This window comes from Rattus norvegicus, chromosome 6, assembly GCF_021556685.1.
Source record: "Rattus norvegicus strain SHRSP/BbbUtx chromosome 6, alternate assembly SHRSP_T2T, whole genome shotgun sequence".
NCBI classification, from domain to species: domain Eukaryota; kingdom Metazoa; phylum Chordata; class Mammalia; order Rodentia; family Muridae; genus Rattus; species Rattus norvegicus.
In genome coordinates, this window is record NC_141539.1 from 81,089,698 (window position 1) to 81,103,803 (window position 14,106).

Below are 14,106 nucleotides of genomic sequence, written 5' to 3' on the forward strand. Positions count from 1 at the left end.
TCCACATCTGACATTAGGCTTTAACTGATACCTCTAGTATTGACATTATCAATCCATGCATGGTGCCTCCATTCAAAGTCTTTAAAATTGAGTTTTTAAAATTAAGACACAGGGGGTTTCTACGTGGTTTCTCCGTTGAGCATCAGTTTTGGTTACCCATTCCCTCCCATCCCTCCCACCCTGTTTAAACCTTGTCACATCTCACTTTCCCTCCTTTTATTTTCATAACATCTATGTTCTACAATCTCCAACTGCCTTAAGGCCTCTCTGTACTCCTGACCCCCTTGCCATTTAGTTTTTTCTTTCTTGCTCCCAGGTAGATACCCAATAGACATTCCAATTTAGACAACCAATTTAAAACATTGCAATATTTAACCCACATATTAAAAATATACAACCTTTGACTTTCTGGACCTGGTTATCTCACTCGGAATTTCCTTATTTACTTTCCGTCCATTTTCTTGAAAACTTATGATTTTATTTATTTTACCTGAATAAAATTCCACTGTATATATGCACCATACGAATATTTATTTATCTGTTGGTGCTGTCTAGGCTTCTCCATCTCCTAGCTAATATGAATAGAGTGAAAGTGAACATAGATGAGGTCTGTAGAAGAATACACTCTTTTCTGAGTTCTTCAGATACGTCATATGGTACTTCAGTTTTTAGATCTTTTTTTTTTTTTTTTTTTTTTTTTGGTTCTTTTTTTTTTTTCGGAGCTGGGGACCGAACCCAGGGCCTTGCACTTCCTAGGTAAGCGCTCTACCACTGAGCTAAATCCCCAGCCCCTAGATCTTTTTTTAAAAAAGATTTATTTATTATATATGAGTACACTTCTGCTGTCTTCAGAGATACCAGAAGAGGGCATCGGATCCCATGACAAATGGTTGTGAGCCACCATGTGGTTGCTGGGAATTGAACTCAGGACCTCTGGAAGAGCAGTCAGTGTTCTTAACCGCTGAGCCATCTCTGCAGCCCCAGTTTTTAGATCTTTAAAAAGCAACCCAAGGTATTTCCAACATGGCTGCGACTCCTTTCTTCATAGCTGTTGCCCCATTTGCTGTCATTTGTTTTTTGATGGTGGCCATCCTGACTGTGATGAAGTGAAATATTGGGAAAAGTTGTAATCTACATTCCCCTGATGGTTAAAGATGTTGAACACTTTTCTAAGTGTTACTCAGCATTTTGTATTCCTTCTCTGAGAACTCTGTTATGATCCATTGCTCTTTTTTTTTTTTTTTCTTTTTTTTCGGAGCTGGGGACGGAACCCAGGGCCTTACGCTTGCTAGGCAAGCGCTCTACCACTGAGCTAAATCCCCACTCCCTCGTTGCTCCCTTTTTAATTGAGTCGTTTTCTTTTTTTTTAAAGATTTATTTATTATATATAAGTACACTGTAGCTGTCTTCAGACACACCAGAAGAGGGCATCGGATCTTATTACAGATGGTTTTGAGCCACCATGTGGATGCTGGGAATTGAACTCAGGACCTCTGGAAGAGCAGTCAGTGCTCTTAACCACTGAGCCATCTCTCCAGCCCGAGTCGTTTTCTTGGTATTTAGTTTCTTGAGTTCTTTATATATTCTAGAAACCAACCCTCTGTCAAATATATAGCTGTTAAAGATTTTTCACCATTCTGTGTGGTGCTGCACGCTGGGAGCTTTCCCCTGCTATCTAGGGCCTGGCTAGGTGCTCTGGTTATGTTCGGGGCAGGGAGGGGGGACTGCTTCCCCTGCCTCTTGCTGGTCCTGTTCCCTTCGCAGCTGCTGCTTTGGTTGCTGCAGCCAGGCTGAGCCAGCAGGAGACTAATTAGCCAGAAAGGGGTGCAGGGGAGTTTTTGGCCACGCTTTCCGATTTCGGGAGAGCAGATCTCTTCCCCAAGTGGCGGTGTTACAGGTCTTATGACAGAAGCTCCCAGACAATGGAATAATTCCTGCACACCTTTAACCCTTCTGAACAGAATTCTTAAATACAGTTTTTAGATAGGTCAGGGTCTGGCAACAGGTACTTCCTATTGATTTGGCCTGAGAGCTTGGGAGGACCTCATCTACATATTCAGGGGCGTGGCCCTGCTTCTATGATTGATCTGTCTTGAGCCTCCGTGACCATTGTCACGTCCTCACCTGTGGAGGAGGGGATTGGGGCGTTGCCCTACATGACTGATCTGTCTACGGGGCTGTGAGGAGCTGCAGCTACAGGAGAGGGTCCTGATTTCCTGGGAGACTAGAAATGTGCCTGCTGTCCCTTAGGGTCTCCCAGGGGATTCGACCTATCTCGATCAGGAATCAGGGTACCTTTCAAAGCTCACTGACCTACAATTTTGGCTACATTTTTAGTAGTCTTTGGTTTCCTGTACAAAAGCCTTTTAGCTTTAAGCTTTAATTTGTTGATTGTTGGTCCTGCTTTCCTGGACTACAAGAGTCCTTCAGAAAATCCCCCATCTACGTATGTTTAAGGGTACGCCCTGCTTTTTCTCTAGTAGTTTCTCAGTATCAGGTCTCATGATGAAGTCCTTGATCCATTTGGAATTGAGTCTTTGCAGGGTGAAAGTTAAAGATCTAGTTTCATTCTTCTACATTTTGATATCAATTTTTCAAAACATAGTTTGTTGAAGATGCTGTGTTTTTTTTTTTTTTTTTTTTTGCTGTGTTGTTTTATAAACAAAAAATCCCGACCATTTTTTGCCACGATTTTACCAAATGGTGATTCAGGAGTCAGATGCTTTGGTGGAAGCCTGCCAGCTCTGAGAGACAGCACCCAGCTGACCTTCCTACTCCACTGATATCTCAGAAGGATAAAGGCTCCTTCTTCAGACTGTCTAAAATACACTTCAGAAATGTCCGTCCTTTCTGTTTACTTATGTTCAGTCCCTGTCGGCTGGTTGCTTGCTTTGCCTCTTGACTGACTGACTGACTGACTGACTGACTTACTTTATTTATTTATTTATTTATTTATTTATTTATTTATTGCGTTGACTTTATTTAAGCCTGGTTTACAGAAAGCTCTTGGGTTAAAGGTGTGTGCTAGGGACGAACCATACCACAACGAGTTTTGCTTTTTTTGTTTGTTTGTTTATTTTTTTTTCAGTAAATAACACAATTTTCGGGTTCACAGTGTGATCAAACATCCTGCAACAATTCTGTCTTTTCTTGAATATATATTTTTATCATCTTTGTTAAAAAACCAGGTAGATTTTGCTTGCTGTGATAAAATACCATGACCAAAAGCAACTTGGAGAAGAAAGGGTTATTTATTTCAGCTTACAGTTCAACATTGAAGGGAGTTAAGACAGGAGCTTGAAGCAGAAACCACGGAGAAACAATGCTTCTTGCTCAGTTAACTTTCTTTATAGCCTAAGCCCACCCACAGTGGCCTGAGCCCTTCTACACCAACTGGCAATGAAGAAAATGCTTTACTGATATAGCCACAGGTCAATCTGATCAGAGCCACCCTTCAGGTTCTCTCTACCCAGGTGACTCCAGGTTTGGGTAAAGTTGAGAACTAAAACTATTAGAGGGTAGTTTCTTGGACTTATATCTATCTACTCAATTCTATTCCACTAGTATGTCTGCTTTGTACCAATAAATACTATTTTTTATTACTATTGCTATGTAGTATAACTTGAAATCAGGTATGATTCTTCCTGTAGTATTACTTTTGTTCAGGATTGTTTTGGTTTGTTGGGGTCCAGGAATTGTCACACGAATCACTCAGACTCTGATCTCACTTAAGCAAGCATAGTTTATTGAACACACACACCTAGAACGACTGATCAGGGGTATAGTATAGCCTTACACTCAGAGCGAAGACTGTGTCCATGAATGTTTCCCAGGGACAGTTTGTAAAGTCAAAACCCACAGTGAGTTCATTTACAGGTGCAGACAGTGCGGCCCAGTGATTGGATCTGACTCAAGCTATTTGGCTAACTTAACAAAGCAGTTCTACCTGATCTTCATTCTGGTTGGTTCGAAGTGGAGCTTATGGTTGTGAAGTTTCTTAAGAACCCATTACAGGGTACATGGTCAACTTCAGTAATAATGTGAAATGGCTGGCAAGCATGAAATAAAATGGCCACATTTATGTCAGGGTAGCCGACTTCAACACAAGGTTATCTTTGGTCTTTTGTGATTCTCTTAACATTTTAGGATTTTTTCTATGCCTATGAACAACTGCCTTGGAATTTTTAATGAGTTATGAGAGAGCACTTAATTGTAGTTTTATTTTGGTCAGATGGATAATTATTTCACAGTATTAATTTTTCCAACTCATGAAAAAAGCAGTCTTTCCATCTTTTAGTAACTTCCTCAATTTCTCTTTTCCATGTCTGAAAGTTTATGTTGTAGAAGACTTTAGTTTCCTTGGTTATGTTTATTTTTCTGGGTATTTTTTTTAATTTTTGTAGCAGTTGTGATTAGGGTTATTTCCTTGATTTCTCCTCAAATATATATTATTGGCATATAAGATGTGAGTGTTTGTGTGTGTGTGTGTGTGTGTGTGTGTGTGTGTGTGTGTGTGTATCTTGATGAGAGGGGCAATGCCTATGTAACTTTGGTTGACTTGAAATTGGCTTTACAGACCAAGCCAGCCTCATACTCACAAAGATTCCCACCTCTGCCTACCGAGTGCTGGAATTAGAAGCACAGGCCAAGGGAAGCGACTGAGTTTTGTGTTGTGTATTACTTTTGCATCCTGATGAAAATGCTTATCAGCTATAAGAGTTTTTTGTTGTTGTAGATTGTTTTGGATTTCTTATTTATAAAATCCTATCATTTTCAAACAGAGACACTTGGATTTCTTGTTTGTCTTTTGTTTTTTTTTTTTTATTTGCAACCTTTCAGTGTTTCAGTCTATTCTTATTGATCGAGCTAAGCTTCAAGCACAACATTGAGTTGGACTGGAGAGAGTTGACAACTTTGTCTTTTTCCCCCATCCTAGTGAGAAAGTTTGAATTTTTCTCTATTTAACATGATAGTTGCTATAAATTTGTCATATGTACTCTTTATTATGTTGTAGTTATACCCCCTCCATCCTTAGCCTTTCAGTGGGCTTTATCATGAAGGAATATTGGATTCTGACAAGGCTTTTTCTGTATCTATCGAGATGATTGTGTGATTTCTGTCTTTGAGTATGTTTATGTGATAAATTATATTATTGACTTATATGTTTCAAATCATCTCACATTACTGAAATGAAGTCATCTTGATCATAATGAATGACCTATTTGCATTCTGATTGCAAGTATTTTATTGAGGATGCTTGCCTCTTTATCAGTCTGCAGATGTTGTTGTATCTTTATCAGTTTTGGTGTCAGCATGACACTGGGTTCACAGAGTGTTTAAAGCCATTTCTTCATTTTCTGTTTTACACAATAATCACAGTAGTACTGGTATTAGTTATTCTGAGGCTTGGTGAAATTCTGCAGTGGCTTTATCTAGTTCTAGAATATTTTAATTTTTTAAATTACTGCTTTAATCTCATTACCAGCTACAGATTTGTTTAAGTTTATTTATTTTGATAACCCTCAACTTGGCTTTCATTTACTGTCCATTCCTTAGCAATGAACCCCAAGTTTAATAAAATGGGAAGAGGCTAATTTTGAGATAAAGAACAGAGCACTTAACTTTTCCTTTAGTGCAAGAAATTGTCACCCACAATAAACCTGGAGTTCTGTTAGTGGGGTAAACCAGGTACAATGTCTGTGGTTTAGAAAATCTAAGCTATGTATGTGTAAGTGTATATGTATAATGTGTGTATATATGTGTGTATATATCTTATCATCTCTACTCTACCATCACCTATTACATTTCCCATAGTTTTACAGCGTTTTTCTATCAGGACAGTTCATGAAAAGAAATGTCAACAACCACTGCTGTGCTGCTAAGTTCAAAGGTTATTTCTCTGACCTCATTTGATTACTCAGCAGTATTTGAAAGCATTAGCCATTCCATTTATTTATTTATTTATTTATTTATTTATTTATTTATTTATTTATTTATTTATTTATTTATTTTTCAGTATTATATCCTTCCGGCTTCTAGGACACTATACTTTTCTGGATAATTATCAAATCTTAGTCTTCTCTGTTAACCTTCTCCTTTATAGGTAATCTTCAAAAAAATTAGAATCCTCAAGAGAGTGTGTCAGAAACTTTTGTTTCTAAGTATTTTTTCTTTCTTTTTGTTAAAAAACGTATTTATTTATTATACATTATAAGTACACTCTAGCTATCTTCAGACACACCAGAAGAGGGTGTCAGATCTCATTACAGATGGTTGTGAGCCACCATGTAGTTGCTAGGTTTTTGAACTCAGAACCTCTGGAAGAGCAGTCAGTATTCCTAACCCCTGAGCCATCTCTCCAGCCCATATTTTCTCTTTAAGTGATCTCATCTAGGTCCTGTGTTAAAAACAATATACAACATTGATGACTCTATCATTCTTGTTACCAGATGTAGAAGGAAACAACAAAGACCTTCCTGAGCTCCAGGATTAAACAACCAATTATATGTATTAACATTCTTACTTGGGTATCATCAGAAATAAAAGTCCATTTGGCATAATTTTTTTTATAATAGCTCACCAAATCATTTCCTCTGCTTTCTTCTCCTATTTCTGAAATGACATCACCATCCAACCAATGGTTCTTTTTAAAACACAAAAATTTTATCTCTATGATTAGAAGAAATTTCCTAATCTCTTTCTATCTTGCCATATTGCAAATTTTACCTTTAAAATACATCCATGTCTGGTCAACTTTTATCTCTAGTATCTTCATATTACTTGAGGCATAGTATAGTTTAGTTGGATTACTGAAAAGTTTCCAGATTGTTCTCTATTCATTATTCACCACAGTTTCCTAATAACATAGAGCAGACCATTGCAATCTCCTATGGTGAGCCTGCAGTGGCTTTCAATTGCATTAAGAAGGAATTCAGTTTGATGGTGTATCCAAGGCTCTACTTGACAAATGTTTCATTGTTATGCCTTATTTTAACCCTCTGCCTTCTAGTTCCAATACAATATTTATGATTTGACTTTGTCAAGCTTGTGACACTTGATCTCTGACTGTGGTTCTGCTCAAGTGGTCCAGAAAAACGTGTCCCGTTTTCATTACCCAGATTGATAGGACACTTATTTCCACATATTCCAGACAAATGTCTGTAGAAATTTTATTCACAATTGTCTAAACCTGGGTATGGTCAAGATGTCCTTCAGGAGGTGGCTGGAAAAACAAATTGTTCTGTACCATACACCTGTTGGAGTAATGTTTTTGTGCACTGGGTAAAGAGTATCCTTGTATTATTCAAATGCTGATTTCTGAACCAACAGAGATCTGATTATAGGCTGGATTTTGGTTTTGTTAAGCATCTCCTGCCTTAGTATTTTGAGTGTTCTCCATCACCTTCTGACTGGGTAAAATAAAAAGCCTATGGCCTCTAGCAAAAAGCGCAATGGTAAAGTGGGGCTTCCGGAAAGAGAGGAACTAAGGAAGGAGTCAGGCTGGAGATTTAGTCAACCCGGCGGAGGGAGAAGCTGGCCAGGAGGGACAGACAGGTAACTAATTAGCCATGTGGCAGGACTTAGCTTGGTATAAATGGGATAATTGAGTTACGAGCTAGTGGAAAGCAACACCTAGCTATAAAGCTAAATGCTTATAAATGAATAATCATTATTTGGAAACTGAGGTGGACATAGAAAAGCCCACTTTTACATCTAAGAAAATATTATTATAAAAGATAAGAAATAAGCTATTGAGCCTTGAAAATAGGATCCTAGGTGTGGTAATACATGCTTGTAATCTAGACAGTTGGAGGCTGATGCAGTAGCATCAGGAGTTCAAGGACATCCTCAGCTATATAGCATGTTACAGGCCATTTGGTATACATGAGACCCAGTCGAGAATGCCAAACTGGGGGAAGAAAATTTAAGCTTCTGTGGAACCTTAGATGAATATTTTCTATTAAAGAAACTGGTCTGAGTTGGGGATTTAGCTCAGCCGTAGAGCGCTTGCCTAGCAAGCTCAAGGCCCTGGGTTTGGTCCTCAGCTCTGAAAAAAAAAAAAAAAAGAGAAGAAGAAACTGGTCTGAAAAGGCTGTCTGCCCAGTGACTCCATCTGCATTATGTTGTTATATTTGGGCAAACACTATGGTGATGTTAAAGATCGGTACTATTCAGAGGCTCGGAGAGGGGGGAGAAGGATGAACAAGCAAAACCCAGGGAAAGTTCAGGGTAGTGAAACTATCCTCATATGGATATGAGGGCGACAGGATACAATGCATTAGCAGACACAATGAAAGTACCCTATGAATGTGCACAGTTTATGTAAACCATGGACTTTAGTTAGAATGTGTCTTGGTGTTCTCTTGTTGTGAAGAGACACCATGACCATGGCAACTCTTAATAAAAGAAAGCCTTTAATTGGAACTTGGAGGTGTGGTTCATGATCCCCATGGCAGGAAGCCTGGTGGCTTTTAGGTAGACATGCTGCTACAGAGGTAGCTGAAGTTCTACATCTGCATCTGCAGGCAGTGGGAAGAGAAAGACACTAGTCCTGGCTTTAGCCTTTGAAACCCTAAAGCCCACCCCCAATGCTATACTTCCTCCAACAAAGCCATACCTATGCCAGAAGTCCTTCTAACCACTCTCAAGCAAATCTCTAATGACCAAGCATTAAAATAGATGACCCTATGAGGGCCATTCCTTTTCAAGCCACTAAATAATGTATCAGTCTTTTTCATCAGTTACTACAAACACATAAAAGTAACAAAAGGACTTAATAATACAGGAAACTATAAGGCAAGAGTGCAACATGAAGTTAAGTAGTGATGTCATACACTTTTAATCCCAGCACTTGGGAGGCAGAGGGTGGAGGATCTCTGTAGATCCTATCTTGATCTAGGAGTGAGCTCCAGGACAGCCAGTGATATAGGAAGAGACCCTGTCTTGAAAAAAAAAAAAAACAAACAGACACATACACAGACAGACAAAAGTGAAACACAAGAATTCTACGATTTGTTCAAATATCTGTAAGCTTAAACTGTTTAAAAAAAGTCTGGACCCCAGCATGGTGCTGTATGCTTGTACTTAAGCACCAGGGAGTCTGAAAAGAGGAGTGTTCAAGCTGAGTCTGGACTCTATAGCGAGACCTTGCCTTAAAATAAAAAGGCTGCTGCAAAGAGAAACTTCTTTGACAAGGGGTGAAATCTACACTTGCTGTAGGTATACGGGTAAGTAGAGTAGCATTAGGCATCATGCTGGTCCAGTGAGGTGGAAGTACAAAGTTCTCTTCTAAGATTCATGACCACTAGCTCTGGGAAATTGGGTAGGTTTGTAGAACCATGCACACTGTTGTCTCTCCTGGTGAGTAGGGTAAATGTGAGAGTTTGTGGTACCTCAGATTTACACAGTCTTCTGACATGCGTGAGGATCCTGGTTAGATCTTCATCCGGACAAAAAGTATTAAAAAAAAAAAAAGATGATTTGTTGTTTTTAAATTTTAGTTTCTTTATATTTTTTACAATCCAGACTTCATCCCCCTTCTGGTCCATCCTCTGACTGTTGCACATCGCATACCTACTCCCCTCCCCCGCATCTCCAAGAGGATGTCCCTGCCCCACCAGACCTGCCCTTCCTCCCTGGGGCCCCAAGTCTCTCGAGGGTTATGTTCATTTTCTCTGAGTCCAGACCGGGTAGTCTTCTGCTGTATATGAGTTGGAAGCCTCATATCAGCTGGTGTAGGCTGCCTGGTTGGTGATCCGGTGTCTGAGAGATCTCAGGGTCCAGGGTGATTGAGATGCTGGTCCTTCTACAGAGTCGCCCTCTTCCTCAGCTTCCTCCAGCTTTTCCCTAATTCAACCACAGGGGTCAGCAGCTTCTGTTCATTGGTTGGATGTAAATATCTGCATCTGATTCTTTCAGCTGCTTGTTGGGCCTTTTTGGAGGGCAGTCATGATAGGTCCCTGTTTGTAAGCACATCAGTAATAGTGTCAGGCCTTGGGGCCTCCCCTTGAGCTGGATCCCACTTTGGATCTGTCACTGGACCTCCTTTTCCTCAGGCTCCTCTCCATTTCCATCCCTGCAGTTCTTTCAGACTGGAACAATTCTGGGACAGAGTTTTTGACTGTGGGATGGCAACCTCATCCCTCCACCTGATGACCTGTCTTTCTACTGGAGCTGAACTCTCCCCACTGTAGGGCATTTCATCTAAGGTCCTCCTTTTGAGAGTCTCTTACCTCCCAGGTCTCTGTATATTTCTTAAAGAAAACTTTCTACAAGTGCAGCTCTTTAAATGTGTCCACTAAATAATATCATGCTTATCTAGAAGGAACAAGATTCACTTTAATCCAAAATAAAATCCATTTATTTTTAATGGCAATCCATTCAGTGCCTTATATCAGGTGGTATATACTGCCTGGTTGGTGGTTCAGTGTCTGAGAGATTTCGGGGGTCCAGGTTAGTTGAAACTGCTGGTCTTCCTCTAGGGTCTCCCTCTTTGTTGGCCTTCAGGGTTTCAGTCCTGTTCTGCCCCTCTCCTCCCATACCTGATCATGTTCCCCTTTTCCTCTCCCTGTCTCTTTCCCCTCCGTCCCTCCCTTCCTCCCTCCCTCCGGTGATTGATGATTTATAAAATGGTACCTGCATGTACCAGAATGTTATGAGATTCTGTTGTTCCCGGAAGTGTCCGATAACTGCAAAACACCACCAAGGATCCTTTTCAGATGCAAAATCGCATTAAGGTCTCTTTATAATAGGCTCAGGATTGGGCTTTCTTCCAATCCAATCCTGACACAGCAGGATGGGAAGGTGGAACAGCCTCGAACCCTCATCAGGGCAAGATTTTATAGGAACCGGGAGCAAGTGAGGGGGTGTCTGCTTGGCAAGCATCTAGTAGAATAACTATTGTGAACCGACAGATAGGTGCTTTGAAGCAAGACAACCACAAATCAATTCAATTTGGGAATTTTAATAGTAGCTCTTGTGTTTACTGTATGTTGCTCTCATATCTTTATCTTCATTCCAATCCAGAACACAACATTACATGTGAATTGAATATTGGACTGCTGACAAACTCCCTTAAATCTTCATCAAGTAACTCACTCGTTACACTTGCTGTGGTTTGGACATGAAATATCCTCCATAGGCTCTTATGCTTGAACACTTTGTCCCCTAATGAATAAAGATTTCAAGGGACCAATCACTGGGCGAGTAGGTGGGACTTCCGAGTTGGGATGAGGTAGAGGGGAGGTGGGAGAAAGGAACTTCCTTTTCGGACTGCGGGAGAAGGGAGGCAGACAGAATATAGGATTGTGGTACCTGTTGATTCTAACTAAGATTATGTGGTGTTTGCCTTCACGCGGTGACTCAACTGGGTTCCAGAGAAAGGTATGGCGGCAGAGTGTGGTGTACTAGAGTACACCCCAGCCTGCCGCAGTGATTTGGAAGCGGGACTGGTGTGGCATCAGTCAGCCATGGGAATTTAGCGTGGATGAGACAGGCCCTGGCTAAATGGAAAGAATACGGTCTTGGCTTGACTGCCAGGCTGGAGACAGACAGACAGAGGCTGGCGGCCGGCAGCCGGAGCCTCACCAGCGGTAGCATGGGATGCCGGTGCGACACAGTTATGGCAGGAATGGAAATATCCTAAGGAGACACTTGTGCCTTTCCTTGGCTACTAGACTATTGAGGCAACGGACCCTAAGAATTTGGAATCTTCCCAGAAGTCTCATGCAAGACAAAGGCTAAAGCCCTTGTTTCAGCTAGAAGATAATCTTGTTTCCTAGGAAGGAATTCACACAGGTCTATCACCTTCACAGAGTGCCCTGCAGGAGAGTTTGATGTTGAAGGAATGATCCACACTTTGATTACGCCTGCGTAGTTTTGCATACCTGTTGCCCTCTAATTAGGGCCGTAGAGATAGACTTGGGAAATGAGGAGAGGTCATTGGATCTCTGTTCCTCTTCACATTCTGTCCACATTGAAAACATTTTTTTCCTGCCTTTCATTACTACTTGTCTAATTGTCCTATTAAAAATCACAGCCTGGCTTGTTAGAGTTTGGGCGATCCGGACCATCTGGAAGGGGAACCTTTGCTAGGACGGTGAGGAAGTGGGTCACTGATTTGTGGTGGAGCCTGTATTCCATTGTTCTCTGCATTTTGGCTGGATAACCAGCCACTTTGCCATGCTGCCTTCATCACCGTGATGGGCACTATCGGGTCTTGTACTGTAAGCCAAGAATCCTTCTCTAAGTTGCTTTCGTTGGCTGTTTGGTCACAGCAGAAAAGGGCTATGTAATGTCCCTACTGTTCACTACTTTTTTTTTTTTCTCTTTAAATATATATTTACTTTCCATCCACATCGAAGCAGCTTCCCTTCCCTCCTCTCTTCCCATGCCCTCCCTCTCCCCTCTGCAGACACTACTCCTCCCCTTCTCAGAAGAGGGCAGGATGCCTATGGAGATCCACAAGCCTTTGGCATATCAGGTTGCACTAGTAGTAGGCATGGCTTCTATTGAGGCTAGATGAGGCGGCCCAGTTAGGGGAAAGGGATCTAAAGGCAGGCAATGAAGTCAGAGGCTCAGGGAGTGACTCCTGCTTCAGGAGTCATACATGAAGACTCTACAGCACAACTGTTACATATGATTGCTCACTGCTTTTATTCAGGTCCACACTGAGAAAGAGCAGGAAGCAGAACACAAAGGTATGACAAATGGCAGACAAGATGGCTGCTAAGACAGCAGCCATGATCATTAAAGAGATCTGTGGCACTGAAGAGACATCTACTCTGCACTGGGACAATATCAAAGGTTACCTGTGGATAAAACCCAACCATCAAAGGCAACGACTTACGAATTTGCAAATTCATCTGAATAGAGGGGGTGAATTGAGAATGTCACTCTCTGTATAAAATAAGCACCCTTTAAAATGTTTTCTCAGATCAGTCTTAAAAGTACACAGTGGCTGCTGCAACTCTATTCTAAGATGGCCAAGAACTTGGCAGCTTTGTCCAAGTGGCACTGATTATCAGACATGAAAGATGCCACACATTGCCTGCCCTTCTCAGCTCTCTGGAACTTTAGCACAAGCCTGCACAAACCTCTAGACTCCTGAAGAGACCCTGAGATGCTCTTGCAAGAAGCTGGAGAGATGATAGTGGAGATAACAGGATTGTGGGACATCCACTGAGGAAAGGTGCAGGCATGGATGGGAGCCAGCCCATAACAAAAGGCTACATGGGCTGTAGGCAGGCAAGCCAGAGTCCATAGGGTTGTGCACGGTTTTTGGAGTCCAACAATTCCAGCTGTTGAATATGGAGCGTCAGGATTTTGTCTGCTGTGCTGAATTCCAGTGTTTCTCTGATCTTCCCTTGCTATCTTATTCTCTTTGGAACATGGGATGGCTCAGCATAGGGAGAGGCGGGATTAGAAGGTGAGGCCTTGGAGTAAGTGTGTCACTGTGGGTAAGGGTCTTAAGCCCTAGCTACCTGGAAGTCAGTATTCTGCTAGCAGCCTTCAGATGAAGATGTAGAACTCTCAGCTCTGCCTGCACCATGCCTGCCTGGATATTCTTGCCTTGACGATAATGGACTGAACCTCAGAAGCCAGTCCCAATTAAATGCTGTCCTTGTAAGAGTTGCTTTGGTCATGGTGTCTGTTCACAGCAGTAAACCCTCAGATAGAACACCATTGTATACTGGAAGCATACAATTTATACAATTCAAGGGTTCATGTTTAAGTTAGTGACACTTTTTATTTTTGGAAACTGCTTTGCTATGTATCTCAGGCTGTTCTGGAATTCACCATCATTCTTCAAAGGTTCAGAATTACAGAGGTGTACCACCTTAACCAAAGTTTTGATGTTATTTTGATTTCATAAAAATAGGACTCAACTCTGGGTAATGTAAAGCAATAAGTAAAATTTAAAAATGCACTTAAAGGCACTTCAGAGTAGTAGTCATTAGTTACGTAAGTAACAGAACTTTGAGTATTAAGCTCTATTTATTCCAAGTAATTTGTTCATCTCATCTTTTTCTTCATACTTCATACCTCCTATCACTTGGTGAAGTATGTGGCACTTCTGGAAGGTGAACGTTTGCTAGAGGAAATGGG